The sequence below is a fragment of the Octopus bimaculoides genome, chromosome 1, assembly GCF_046866305.1.
Source record: "Octopus bimaculoides isolate indiv1 chromosome 1, ASM4686630v1, whole genome shotgun sequence".
Classification (NCBI taxonomy): domain Eukaryota; kingdom Metazoa; phylum Mollusca; class Cephalopoda; order Octopoda; family Octopodidae; genus Octopus; species Octopus bimaculoides.
In genome coordinates, this window is record NC_142928.1 from 22,125,455 (window position 1) to 22,138,112 (window position 12,658).

The window sequence follows — 12,658 nt, forward strand, 5'->3', positions numbered from 1 at the left end:
AAGTCCTACTGACAATGTATAAGTGCTTGTGATTGGCTGTTGTTCAACCATTTCAAGCAAAGCCTCATTTTCTACAACAGAATGTCTCCCTGAGCTTGGTCTGTCTTCCAAACTCATGTCACCTTCCTTGAAACACCTGAACCAGTTTTGTGCCACATGTTTGTTAACAGTTCCTTGGCCTTCCACATCATTAATTTCTTTTGCCACTGCCCTTGCACTTGGTTTTTTTTCCACAAATAGCAAAACTGGCTCTTATTGCATTTTTTTTTACTACCAGTTATCAAAGCTGTAAAATAAAGAATAAACAATTAATGCTTATATGTTATAAATGAAAATAAAGAATAAACGATTGGGCAACAATTGGACAACAAGCTGTATTAAATTAATGATATAACATGGAGATATATGTTACCAAAAATCATCAATGAAAATTTAAAAAAACCTACTATGTAGGTGAAATACATAACTGTATATCACCTATGTACAAGATATACAAACAGGGCAAATTTAAGTATTGAAAATATGTGAACAACTTTGATTGGTGTTTGAACCTTTTTGGGTTTTCCCCAGTGGTGTCTTACATCACTTGACCAATCCCAGAGAAACAAATTGCCAATCTGTTTATATACACCACAAATCCAGCATGTGCATATTTGTGTGGGTGTGTGTTACTGTCTCCTTGCCTTGACATCGCATAATAGTCATAAGTGAGTGCTTCTGTCACAAGTGCAAGGGTGTTCATTTGCAATATTCTTTGGAAAACGTGTCAGGCCATAGGGGAAATGTTACCTCAGAAACAGGCGGGGTTGGTGACAGGAAGGGCTGTGAAAGAATCTGTAAAAAAATTCTCAACAAGTTCTATCTGGCCTATACAAACATGGTAAAGTGGAAGTGAAAGGAGGATGATGATGATGATGATGATGATAACCACCATGACAACCACCAACACCTCGACAATGACGTCGACGACGACGACCACCACCAGCACCAGCACCAGCACCACCAGTACCACCACCACCACCACCATCATCAATGGTGATGGTGGTGGTAGCAATGGTGATGATCATGATGATGATGGTGGTGGTGGTGGTGGTGATGATTTTTGTGTGATCATAAACTGAAAAAAAATGTCATTTCATTTTCCTTATGTTGTTAAATTAAGTCCAATAATATATTTAGTCCAACATTTCACTTTCACCTCCGGACTTCCTGCCAGAGTCCTGTTTTTTTTTTTTTTAATTTCAGTTTAACTAATTTTAATCTTTCTGTAAAAAGCCCTGGTGATGATGCCATGTAAAAAAGACACCCAGTACACTCTGTTAAGTGGTTGGCATTAGGAAGGGCATCAAGCTGTAGAGACCATGCCAAAACAGATAATGGAACCTGCTGTGGCTCCTGGCTTTGCCAGCTCTTGTCAACAGTTCAACCCATGCCAGCATGGAATACAGACGTTAAATGATGATGATCATCATCACACACGCACGCACGCACGCACACTCACACACACAGGATTTCAGGCTGTTTCTGTCTACCAAATTTATTCACAAGCCTAGGGCTATAGTCGAAGACACTTTCCTTACGTATTGCACAGGAGGTGGGGGACCAGAAAGCATGTGGTTGTAAAACGAGTTTCTTAAAAACGAGGTTATGCCTGCACCTTATATTTTAGTATTTTTCTATGCAAATTCTTCATAATTGCATCTATATATCTTAAAGGGCAAGCCAAAATATTCAACTCCTCGCAAGAATTTTCGCGGGTGGGGAATCGGCATCCGTAGTAGATACTAATTGAAAATGATGTTCTAAACTCTAGGATCACCCAATTAATCAGTAACTTAAAATTCAAAATAGATTCTGTTCAGAGGATTTTCATCTAATTTTACGAAACCTCTTCGACTTTTCACCGTTGCTGTTTTTTAGCTTCAGGTATGCTCTGAATGAGTATTCTATCATCAAAAGCGTTCCAGCCGTGACAATCCCATCTTTAGTTCAGGTAATCTCTCTCGGTCTCTAAAATTCGAGAGTTATTATGTCAATAAGTTTGGTTACTGTGAAGAAAGAAAAAAAGTGTGAAGTTTCGAACCTTCGTCTTTCCAATTTTTTCTTTTTTTTAGACAGTAGGATACGATTGGAGAGAAATTTGGTTGCTATTTCTAGTCTACTAAACGGCCACATAGAGGCTTCCACAATGACTTGTGTCCTGTGTCGTAATAGGCAAGCTGTATCAGAGAAGGGAAATAAATCTTGAATAATATATTTATTTACCCAATTACCTCGCTTGCCAGTTCAACCACATGTACCCTGTTGTGTTCGCCATTTTCAGCACACATATATATACGGACAGCAACAATTCCACGGAGCTGTGTGGATACTCTCTAAGACACCAACTGCTGTACTTCATTTTAATTTCTTGTAAGTATACAACACTTTGAATCTCGCCTATCATTTATTCTTCTAGACCAGTTTGTTTTTAAGTATATATTTCCTGAAGCCAAAATTCGCACTACATGATGACATAAACGTCAACGTAAATATAACAACACATAAATAGATACCATACATATAGAAGTGGTGCGCGTGTTTGTGTTTGCGCGCGAGTGTGTATGTTTCTGTGTTTGTATGTATACATACATAATCTATCTATCTATCTATCTATCTATCTATCTATCATAGAACAATACAAATCTAAGAAGCAGTTAATGTTTGTTTGTGTGTGTAAATTATATATACATACATACATATACATATATATATATATATATATAAAATTTATTCAAATGTTTTATTTTCCTATGTAATATACATTGCAATGTTTACATGATTACATTTATTTGTGTGTATATATATATAAATTCGAAGAACGTAATATTATTATTATAAAGTGAAAGCAAAGAGCGGTAAATTAACGAATAATATAAGGTAGGATCCGAACGAATTGTCCATTATTAACACTCTCACAGGTGTGTGGACGTAATATTTGATAATAATAATGGTCGTAGTGCTTGGTAATAATATTGACTGTAGTTGTTTAGCGATCAATATTAAAGTGAAAGTGTCTGTTTCTATCCTTGTGGTTATACCATTGATGTTCACTTCCTACTTACTCTACTCCCACCCACTGTTGCCTGATCATAGATTCCGATGCTTCTTCCTCTCACAGACTTTCGACAAAGAAAAGTCTGCGAGGATTTGATTTTAAAAATCAAAATTAAAAATATGATACTTCTCATCGCTTTCTATGTGTTTATTAGCCATTACGATTTCTTTCCTTAAGAATTTATTGTCACAATGGAAAAACTTGAATATATAATTAAAACATTATAATTATTTGCGCTGGAAATGTCTTAGCAAATGTAACATAATAAATATTAGTATTGAAGCTAGAATATAAATATAATCAAAATATGATATTCGTAAAGATAATTAATCGGTGTTTATATCAGTTATAATTAAAATGATCGTAATATCAGTAATATGAAAAATTATTATAATGTTTTCCATTCTCACATATCTTGAAACGAACTGTTGTATCTTTCTGACTGATGATAAATTTTAGTGTTACTCGATACTTAGACGTTATTTAATTTCCTCTTTATTTACCTTGTCTTTCAGCAACCCTTTGTTATCAACTCTCCACATTTTTTTTCAAGCCAACTCTATTTGCATATCAACAAATGATACCTCTTCTAACTTTCTGTTTCCTAAATCGACTCCCTCCCTATTCCATTTCTTTGATTCACATTACATACTAAGCTAGATATATTTAATTTGCTGCTCTTGCAACTGGTTATTTCTATAGGCACACAGATAGGACAATAATTGAATGGTCCTTGTTATATTACTGGTACATGTTGACCCTGAGGAGATAAAAGGCAAAATCGACCTTGGTGGAATTTGAACTCAGAAACTCAATAATATAATTAATTTAATCTGATACCTATGTCGCACCTATCCCAATTTACTGATTTACTCCAAAATATTAATTTCAGCGTCTATCATACATTTTAAGTCTCATCTCAACAGTTCCAGGAGTCTTCTACCTCTAATTCCATTTACTACTATTATGGTAGTTTTCTTTCATGTTTAATTTATTAATAATTTTCTTTTATGGTATTTAAAATTAATAATGAGATTATTTGGACATATTTTACAAGTGATTCTTCTTCTTCTAAATCAACTTTTGTTTTTAATTGATGGGGTTCTAATAAAGGAAGGCATTGCCAATATTCCACCAGAGCACAGATCAGTCACAATGCAAAGTAAGCAAGATCCAGAAATCTGGTGACGTATCTGCTCAACCTTTGGTAATACTTTGCAAGAGCTATTTAACAATAACAAAACATCTCCCACCCGTCTTTCTCCCCCCTCTCTCTCTATATATAATCATTTAACGTCCGCTTTCCATGCTAGCATGGGTTGGACGATTTGACTGGGGACTGGCGAACCAGATGGTTACACCAAACTCCAATCTGATCTGACAGAGTTTCTACAGCTGGATGCCCTTCCTAACACCAACCACTCCGAGAGTGTGTATGTATGTATATATATGTATATATATATATATATATATATATATATATATATATATATAAATGTAATATGCATAAAGGTTTGATTTAGGCACAAGGCTAACAGTTTTGAGGGGAGGGGAGTAGTTGATACCATTGACCTCAATACTTGGCTGGTGCTTTATTTGTGTCAATCTCAGAGGTATGAAAGGCAAAATAGACCTCAATGAGATTTGAACATGGAGCCAGAACCAATGCCACAATTCATTATTCCGACAATTTTTAGATTCTGCCAGCCATCATCTTTCTATCTTTGCATAATGAATCCAATAAGTATTTGTTCAAGTCCTATATTGGAGTTCCTAAGAAAAATATTCATCTGAGTTAGTGCTTGTCAACCATTTTTTGCTTATGGGCCCCATTGATTCCTATTTTACTCTGTTGGACCCTCATATCCATTGGATGTCAAAAAAAAAAAAAAAATCTTGCTGTATTTTTATAATTAAATATTAGGAATTGTATTTAAAAAATTGTTAAAATAGGCGTAGGAGTGGCTGTGTGGTAAGTAGCTTGCTTACCAACCACATGGTTCTGGGTTCATTGCCACTGCGTGGCACCTTGGGCAAGTGTCTTCTACTATAGCCTCGGGCTGACCAAAGCCTTATGAGTGGATTTGGTAGACGGAAACTGAAAGAAGCCTGTCGTATATATGTATATATATATATATATATATATATGTATGTGTGTGTATATGTTTGTGTGTCTGTGTTTGTCCCCCCAACATCACTTGACAAGCGATGCTGGTGTGTTTACGTCCCCGTAACTTAGCGGTTCGGCAAAAGAGACTGATAGAACAAGTACTAGGCTTCCAAAGAATAAGTCCTGGGGTCGATTTGTTCGACTAAAGGCGGTGCTCCAGCATGGCCGCAGTCAAATGACTGAAACAAGTAAAAGAGTAAAGAGTATATCTTGTGTATTGTAGAAGTATAAGCAATTTATTTCACATAAACTTTAACAACAAAATCTTATGTGGACCCCTGTTAAAAACAATTGATCTAAGTAAAGTTATGGTCACATGATGCTATTTGCTTCTAGAAGCCTTATTCAACTATATAACTAAACTTCCGCTTTGAACTGCTATCCTTGTTAAGTAGTCTGAATCCTATGACCATTGGCTTAAGTCATGAGACATAGAAAATATCAAAAGCTTGCAAAGTTACAAGAACATGAATATCATATGTCTTCCTTCCTTCAAGGAGGTGAGCTGGCAGAAATGTTAGCATGCCGGGCGAAATGCTTAGTGGTATTTCGTCTGTCTTTACGTTCTGAGTTCAAATTCCACCGAGGTCAACTTTGCCTTTCATCCTTTCGGGGTCAATAAATTAAGTACCAGTTGCATACTGGAGTCGATCTAATCAACTGGGACCCTTCCCCAAAATTTCGGGCCTTGTGCCTAGAGTAGAAAAGATATGTCTTCCTTCCTCTTGTTGGTGCATGTGTCTTTTATTTTCAACTGCATGGTAATTGGGTGTAGTTTAGATCTTAAACTCATTATTGTACAAGTTACTTGCACATAAAGAAACCAACTGAAACATATTGTTGAAGCTAGTGTCACTAGCTTCAAGAATTTGTTTCAGTTGGTTTCTGATGCCCTTTCTAATGCCAACGCTAGTAGAGGGAACTGGATGCTTGAGGCAGCTTATGTTATGTGATGAAAGGTTAGAATATGAAGTAAGGTACCATGGCACATGTTTCTTGTTGTAGAGGAGATACATGACTGCTCTCATTATACAAGAGTGATTACAAGAGTAAGAGTGAGGGATGGTTAGAGATGAAGTAGGGGTGCAAATATACTGAATGAGGAACAGTAGTTGAGGTAGGGAGGTGGGGTGTTGAGAAATATGAATTGAAGGAATGAATAGAACTTGAGAAGGGTGTGAGGGTGAATGTAGTGAATAGTGGAGAGATGAACACAAGCATATAAGTTGGGTAGAAGGCTGGGGAGGAAGAGGGTGAAGAGCATCAGGGTAATAATAATACAGTAGTGAGCAGAATGATGAGAGGAGAAATGGTCTATAGTGACCAGGTTGCAAGAGTTGAATGAAGAGAAAGAGGTATCGCATGGTGAGAACGAGAGGTGTATGGTGATTTGGACAATTCAAGTGGTTCAGAAGAGAGACTGAAGGTGAGATCATTTGGTAGTATGGAAGGGTAAGAGTGATCAATATTTGCATGCAGTTATGTGTTGGAATAAATATATTTGCACCTTTAACAGTTAAACTCTACGAAGCAAGCACAAAAGTATCTCAATTCATAATCTTTTTCTTTTGCAAGTTTCATCATCATTTAATGTCCGCTTTCCATGCTAGCATGGGTTGGATGATTTGACTGAGGACTGGTGTACCAGATGGCTGCACCAGGCTCCGATCTGATTTGGCAGAGTTTCTACAGCTGGATGCCCTTCCTAACGCCAACCACTCCGAGAGTGTAGTGGGTGCTTTTACGTGCCACCGGCACGAAGGCCAGTCAGGCAGTTCTCAAAAGAAAAAAGAAGTCAGAGAAAAATATGAGCAAGAAAGAAAATAACTTTTTTTAAGTGACATGGTCCATGCAAGTTCACCAAAGATGTTAGTTTTGTTCTTATCCCCATGAAGTAATTATCATTTTAAATAATGTGTGATTTGTAGCTTCAGACTCAGAATGAGAATGACTTGATGACTCAAACCCATCTGAAAAAGGAAGAGATAAAAGCTTAAAGATTCATTGAACATTCAGGGATTTTAGAGAAGTTCTAATTAAAGCATTTGACAAGGAGGAGGAGATAGTGACAAGTCGTATGTAAGATAATGGGAAGTTTATTCAGGACATATTACTGAGGGAGACAAACCAAATCAGTATCTAGTGCAAAGTTTCTGCTTGAACCAGGTTAACATGGTGGTAGGACAGTGAAGGTGACTGAGCTATAAAAGTGAAGAAACGGGTTTGAAAGGATTGGAAGAATGGAAGTAGTAGAGAAATATATCTGGCAGCTGGAAAAGAAGCTTGGCAACATGTCTATGTAGCAAGGGGAGAAGCAGAAAGGAAGAGGTTTGTTTATGTTCTGTGAAGATCAGAGGCATGAGTTGTTCTGGATTGCAAAACAGTGTATTGAGAAATTGTAATGATGTGAGAAAGAAGTGTATATGGATGGATAATTGTACATTTGCACTTAGAAAGAGACTTGAAAGTGCTGCTATGAAATGTGGTAAAGGAGAACCTTCCTAATGTGTACCTGACAGAGGGGCCACCTGTTATAGTTGACAGTAGTATGATAGATCAAGTAGTCCCCTCTGATTTACCAGTCTTCCTGGCCATAACAGAGAGTTTAATACTGGTTACCCACGGAAACTCTTCTATGCTGATGATCTTGCTCCTATAGCTGAATCTATGGTAGAATGAGAAATGAAATTCCAGGTGTGGTTGCAAAATCTGGTGTCAAAGGGTCTCAAAATTAACTTAGCAAGGACCAAAGTTCTAGTAAGCAGGAAAACGAACCATTAATCCCTTCAGGAAAATGGCCCTATTTGACTTGTAGGAAAGATATTAGTAGAAATTCCATACAGTCTACCCAGTGTAAACTGTGGACACATTAACAGGTGCTGTTGAATCACATGAAGGTTAACAGAGAAAGTAGGCTTTGTATGTGGAAGATGCATGGGAGCAATACACAATAAGAACACACAGAAAGTAGATGTTCTTGATGCTCTAAAAGCATAGTTACTAGAATAGGAGCTGGCTGGAGAAAGTTCAGAGAGTTGTTACCTTTGTTGGTAGAGAAAACCTCTCTGAGTGAAAGGCAGATTGTATGATGGTTGTGTATGAACAACAGTATTACATGGTTATGAAACATTAGTTGTGATTGCAGAGGACATGCATGCTTCACTGGATGTGCAATGTCAGTATGCATATACAACAAAATGCAAATATGTTGAAATAAAATTTGGGCATAAGGAGCATTGGATGTAGTGTGCAAAAGAGATTACATTGGTGTGGTCATGTGATGCATATGGATGAAGACTTCCACATAAAGAAGTGCTGATCACTAAATATGGATGGAACTCATGGAAGAGGGAGACCCAGGAAGATATGGAATGGAGTAGTGAAGAATGACCTGGATGTTGATCTTCATAGAAGAGACCAAAGAACTGAGATGAGTAGCAATTTGCTGTGTTCAAGAAGACCCATCCCTCTCAAAGAAAATGAAGCCCTAAAAGCATAAAGTCTATGTTTATCCCCCTGCACTCAATCTATTCATGATGGGTCTCTCCTCTATAACTCATTTTCCTAATACCCACCCCTCCATTGTTCATCTGTTTATGGTACTGTTCACTCAGCTGTTGTAATTATATGTGAGTAGAACTGCGCATATTTTCACCCTTTCATTTTTGTGTTACTACCCACCTTCCCTGCAATCATTTCCTTTATCTCCTGCATTCCCATATCGTCCCTCATCACCTATTTTTCACTGAATGCCCCTTTCCCCCCCTCCTTTTCTTCTGTACATTCTCATTCTACCAACACCAGTCCCTCCTTACTACTTCTGCTCATCATCCACTATTCCCACCCCATATGTCTCTGGCACTGTACATCTCTTTTGCACCCCCACCTCCCATATATTTCACTTCATCTGTGCTGTCACCTTTTACCTCTCTGACCCACTCCTACACCCCCTCCCCCACCTGATATTCACTGTTGATATCACTCATGTTCACCATTCATTGCATTTACCTCTATCTCAATCTCTATCTATCTGCCATTTTCCTTACTTATCCTCTCTCTCCCTGCCTGATTCTCTGGACCATTTCTCTTAAATTCACTTTCCTATAACTTGAGAATAAATCCTCTCTCTCTTGTTCCAACTGGGGTAGTCATTTATCTCTTCTATAGCAAGGCACCTGTTTCTGTCCCTCTTTCATACTTTAACCTCTTATCACCTGGCATAAAGCCATCTCTCTCAATACCACATCTCCTCAGTTAAGGTGAGTCTTATCTTGCAAGTTACTTGGTGACCTCACTAGTGCTAGTGTCATATAAAAAGTACCCAGTACACTCTGTAAAGTGATTGGTATTAGGAAGGGCATCCAGCCATAGAAACCATGCTAAAGCAAACATCGGAGTTTGGTGCAGTCCTTTGTCTCATTGGCTTCTGTCAAACTATCCAACCTATGCCAGCATGGAAAATGGACATTAAACAATGATGATGATGATGGTGATATATATATCCTCATTATCATCGTTTAATGTCCGCTTTCCATGCTAGCATGGGTTGGACGATTTGACTGAGGACTGGCAAGCCAGAAGGCTGCACCAGGCTCCAATCTGATTTGGCAGAGTTTCTACAGCTGGATGCCCTTCTTAACGACAACCACTCTGAGAGTGTAGTGGGTGCTTTTACGTGCCACTGGCATGAGGGCCAGTCACACGGTACTGGCAACGGCCATGCTCAAAAAGGTGTTTTTTACGTGCCACCTGCACGGGAGCCAGTCCAGCTCAAATGATTTTCTAACGTGCCACCAGCACAAGTGCTAGAAGGCAACGCTGGTAACGATTATGCTCAAATGGTGCTATTTACTGGCCACTAGCACAGAAGCCAGACAGCTGCTCTGGCAATGAACACGCTCGACAGTGCTGTTAGTGCTTCACTGGTGCAGGTACCAGTCATCAAGTATGGTTCAATTACGATTTCACTTGCCCCAACAGGTCTTCGCAAGCAGAGTTTAGTGTCCAATGAAGGAGAGGTTGGCATGGGTGCCAGTCGTCGGATTCGGTTTGATTTTGATTTCAGATTTCAAATTTCAAATTCCACAATATATATAGGGTAAACTGACTTTGAAAAGAATGACCAGTGACTACAGCAGTAGATGTGTTGTACTTAATAACAGCCAGGTGTTTTGTGGACAGGAACAATCCTAACGGAAGCAAAGGAGTCAGAGGATCCTTCCTCAGTTGTTGAAGTAGAAGTTACATTCAAGTTTTGTAGCATACTAACAATTTTGGTTTTCAAAAGGGCAAAAGTAGCCATGTCTGAAAGACAAAATCTTCTTTTGTATGGATCTAGTGACAGAGAAGCTGCATTGTTGTTTACATTAGTGAAATATGGTTAAGTACCATGTACAAACATATTACCATTTGTTGAGTCATCAGTGTTTGTGCATGTCAGTGGTAGGGATGAAGATACCAAATGCCCCAGTGTTTGGTTACTCTTTTACTCTTTTACTTGTTTCAGTCTTTTGACTGCGGCCATGCTGGAGCACCGCCTTTAGTTGAGCAAATCGACCCCAGGACTTATTCTTTGGAAGCCTAGTACTTATTCTATCGGTCTCTTTTGCCGAACCGCTAAGTTACGGGGACATAAACACACCAGCATCGGTTGTCAAGCGATGTTGGGAGGACAAACACAGACATACAAACACATACATATATATATATATATATACGACAGGCTTCTTTCAGTTTCCGTCTACCAAATCCACTCATAAGGCTTTGATCGGCCCGAGGCTATAGTAGAAGACACTTGCCCAAGATGCCACACAGTGGGACTGAACCCAGGACCATGTGGTTGGTAAGCAAACTACTTACCACACAGCCACTCCTTATTCTAACAGTTTATGGCAGTTGACATTCTCAACTAGAATTTTCATTGAAGTTGTTAGCTAAATGTTGTTTCCTGGGTTTGTATTCTTGAGAAAAATATTAAAACTTTGGCAAAATTTAGTGGTTCTATTAGTTTATTCATTGAGTTTAGTTTTCTCTGGTCTCTGTCTAGAGTTTAGACTGTTACTGATTTGATTTCAATATTTCATTTTTTTGCTTTTTTATGTAATATAACTAGTTAAATTACTTGAAACTAGCTGAAATGTAACACCCAACAAGCAACAGCTACTTTTCAGTAGATATCATTTGTTTTGAAAGTATGTGTCATAGGTGCTCATAAGAATCTTGACATTCATTGTCAAGTTTTCATACAAATACTTCAGTAGCTGGCTTACCAACCACATGGTTTCGGGTTCAGCCTCAGGCCAACCAAAGTTTCGTGAGTGGGTTTGGTAGACGGAAACTGAAAGAAGCCCATCGTATATATGTATATATATATATGTGTGTTTGTGTGTCTGTGTTTGTCCCCCCAACATCGCTTGACAACCGATGCTGGTGAGTTTACGTCCCCGTAGCTTAGCGGTTCGGCAAAAGAGACCGATAGAATAAGTACTAGGCTTACAAAGAATAAGTCCTGGGGTCGATTTGCTTGACTAAAGGCGGTGCTCCAGCATGGTCGCAGTCAAATGACTGAAACAAGTAAAAGAGTCAAAAGGGAGTAGGTCCCAAGTTCTGAGTATTCCTTGAATATGATGATTATATGGTTAGTCTGTCCTGAAAATTTGTGTAGCTGAATTTGTCTTCATTTATTGTATCTTGCCTTGGTTGTCATAAGTTCACCAAGTAATTGTTGAAGTCCTTCACCGAAGGAAACTATTTATCCTAGTTATGAAAATTTCTTTAGTTCTTTACTACTATAAACCTTATTTAGCTGCACAACCAAGCCTCCCACGTCAAGCTGATAGTTAAATAATCCTTGTTAGATAATCCAAATGATGTGACCATTGCGTTGCATGAATGATATAGTATGCAAAACTTACAGTGGTACAGTATCAGGGGTTTATTTTGTACTTCACTAATAATTTCAGTTGAACTTTCCAGGAATTCATACATTTAAGTGGTGTTCTCAACGCTATCAATACATTTGTTCTTTGTCGGTCACCATCAAATAGACATTACACTGACACTACGAGAGACTGCTGTATGACAAATACAGAATGAACAAAGGCAACTAGAAACTAATAAATTAAATCAGAGTTGGCAAGTGAAGCAGTTTAGACAATAAAGTCAAAGAAAGCTGTAGAAAGTTGTTAAAATGCTGATTAGATCAGTGTGAATTTGTGAGGAATATTGATAATACCCTCTAGCTTATCAATGTTGCAAGCAATGTTATCTTTAATCATTGGCATAGATTTTTTTCTGTTCAGAAGTATAGAAAATTTCAGTTAACAATGAACCTGGTTGAGACAGCAAAAGTAGTTTTGTACTGAGTTCACATATATGGAAATCTGTTTTTG

General features: G+C 38.0%; 1 protein-coding gene across 1 annotated transcript in view; it reads left to right on the plus strand.

Moving 5' to 3' along the window:
* Nucleotides 1-2,263: 2,263 nt before the first annotated feature.
* Nucleotides 2,264-12,658, plus strand: part of LOC106880662 (uncharacterized) — a 74,206-nt gene continuing 63,811 nt past the window's right edge. Inside the window, exon 1 of the mRNA XM_089349345.1 lies at nt 2,264-2,412. The gene's annotated coding sequence lies outside the window, so the exon portion shown is untranslated. The remainder of the gene's footprint in view (nt 2,413-12,658) is intronic.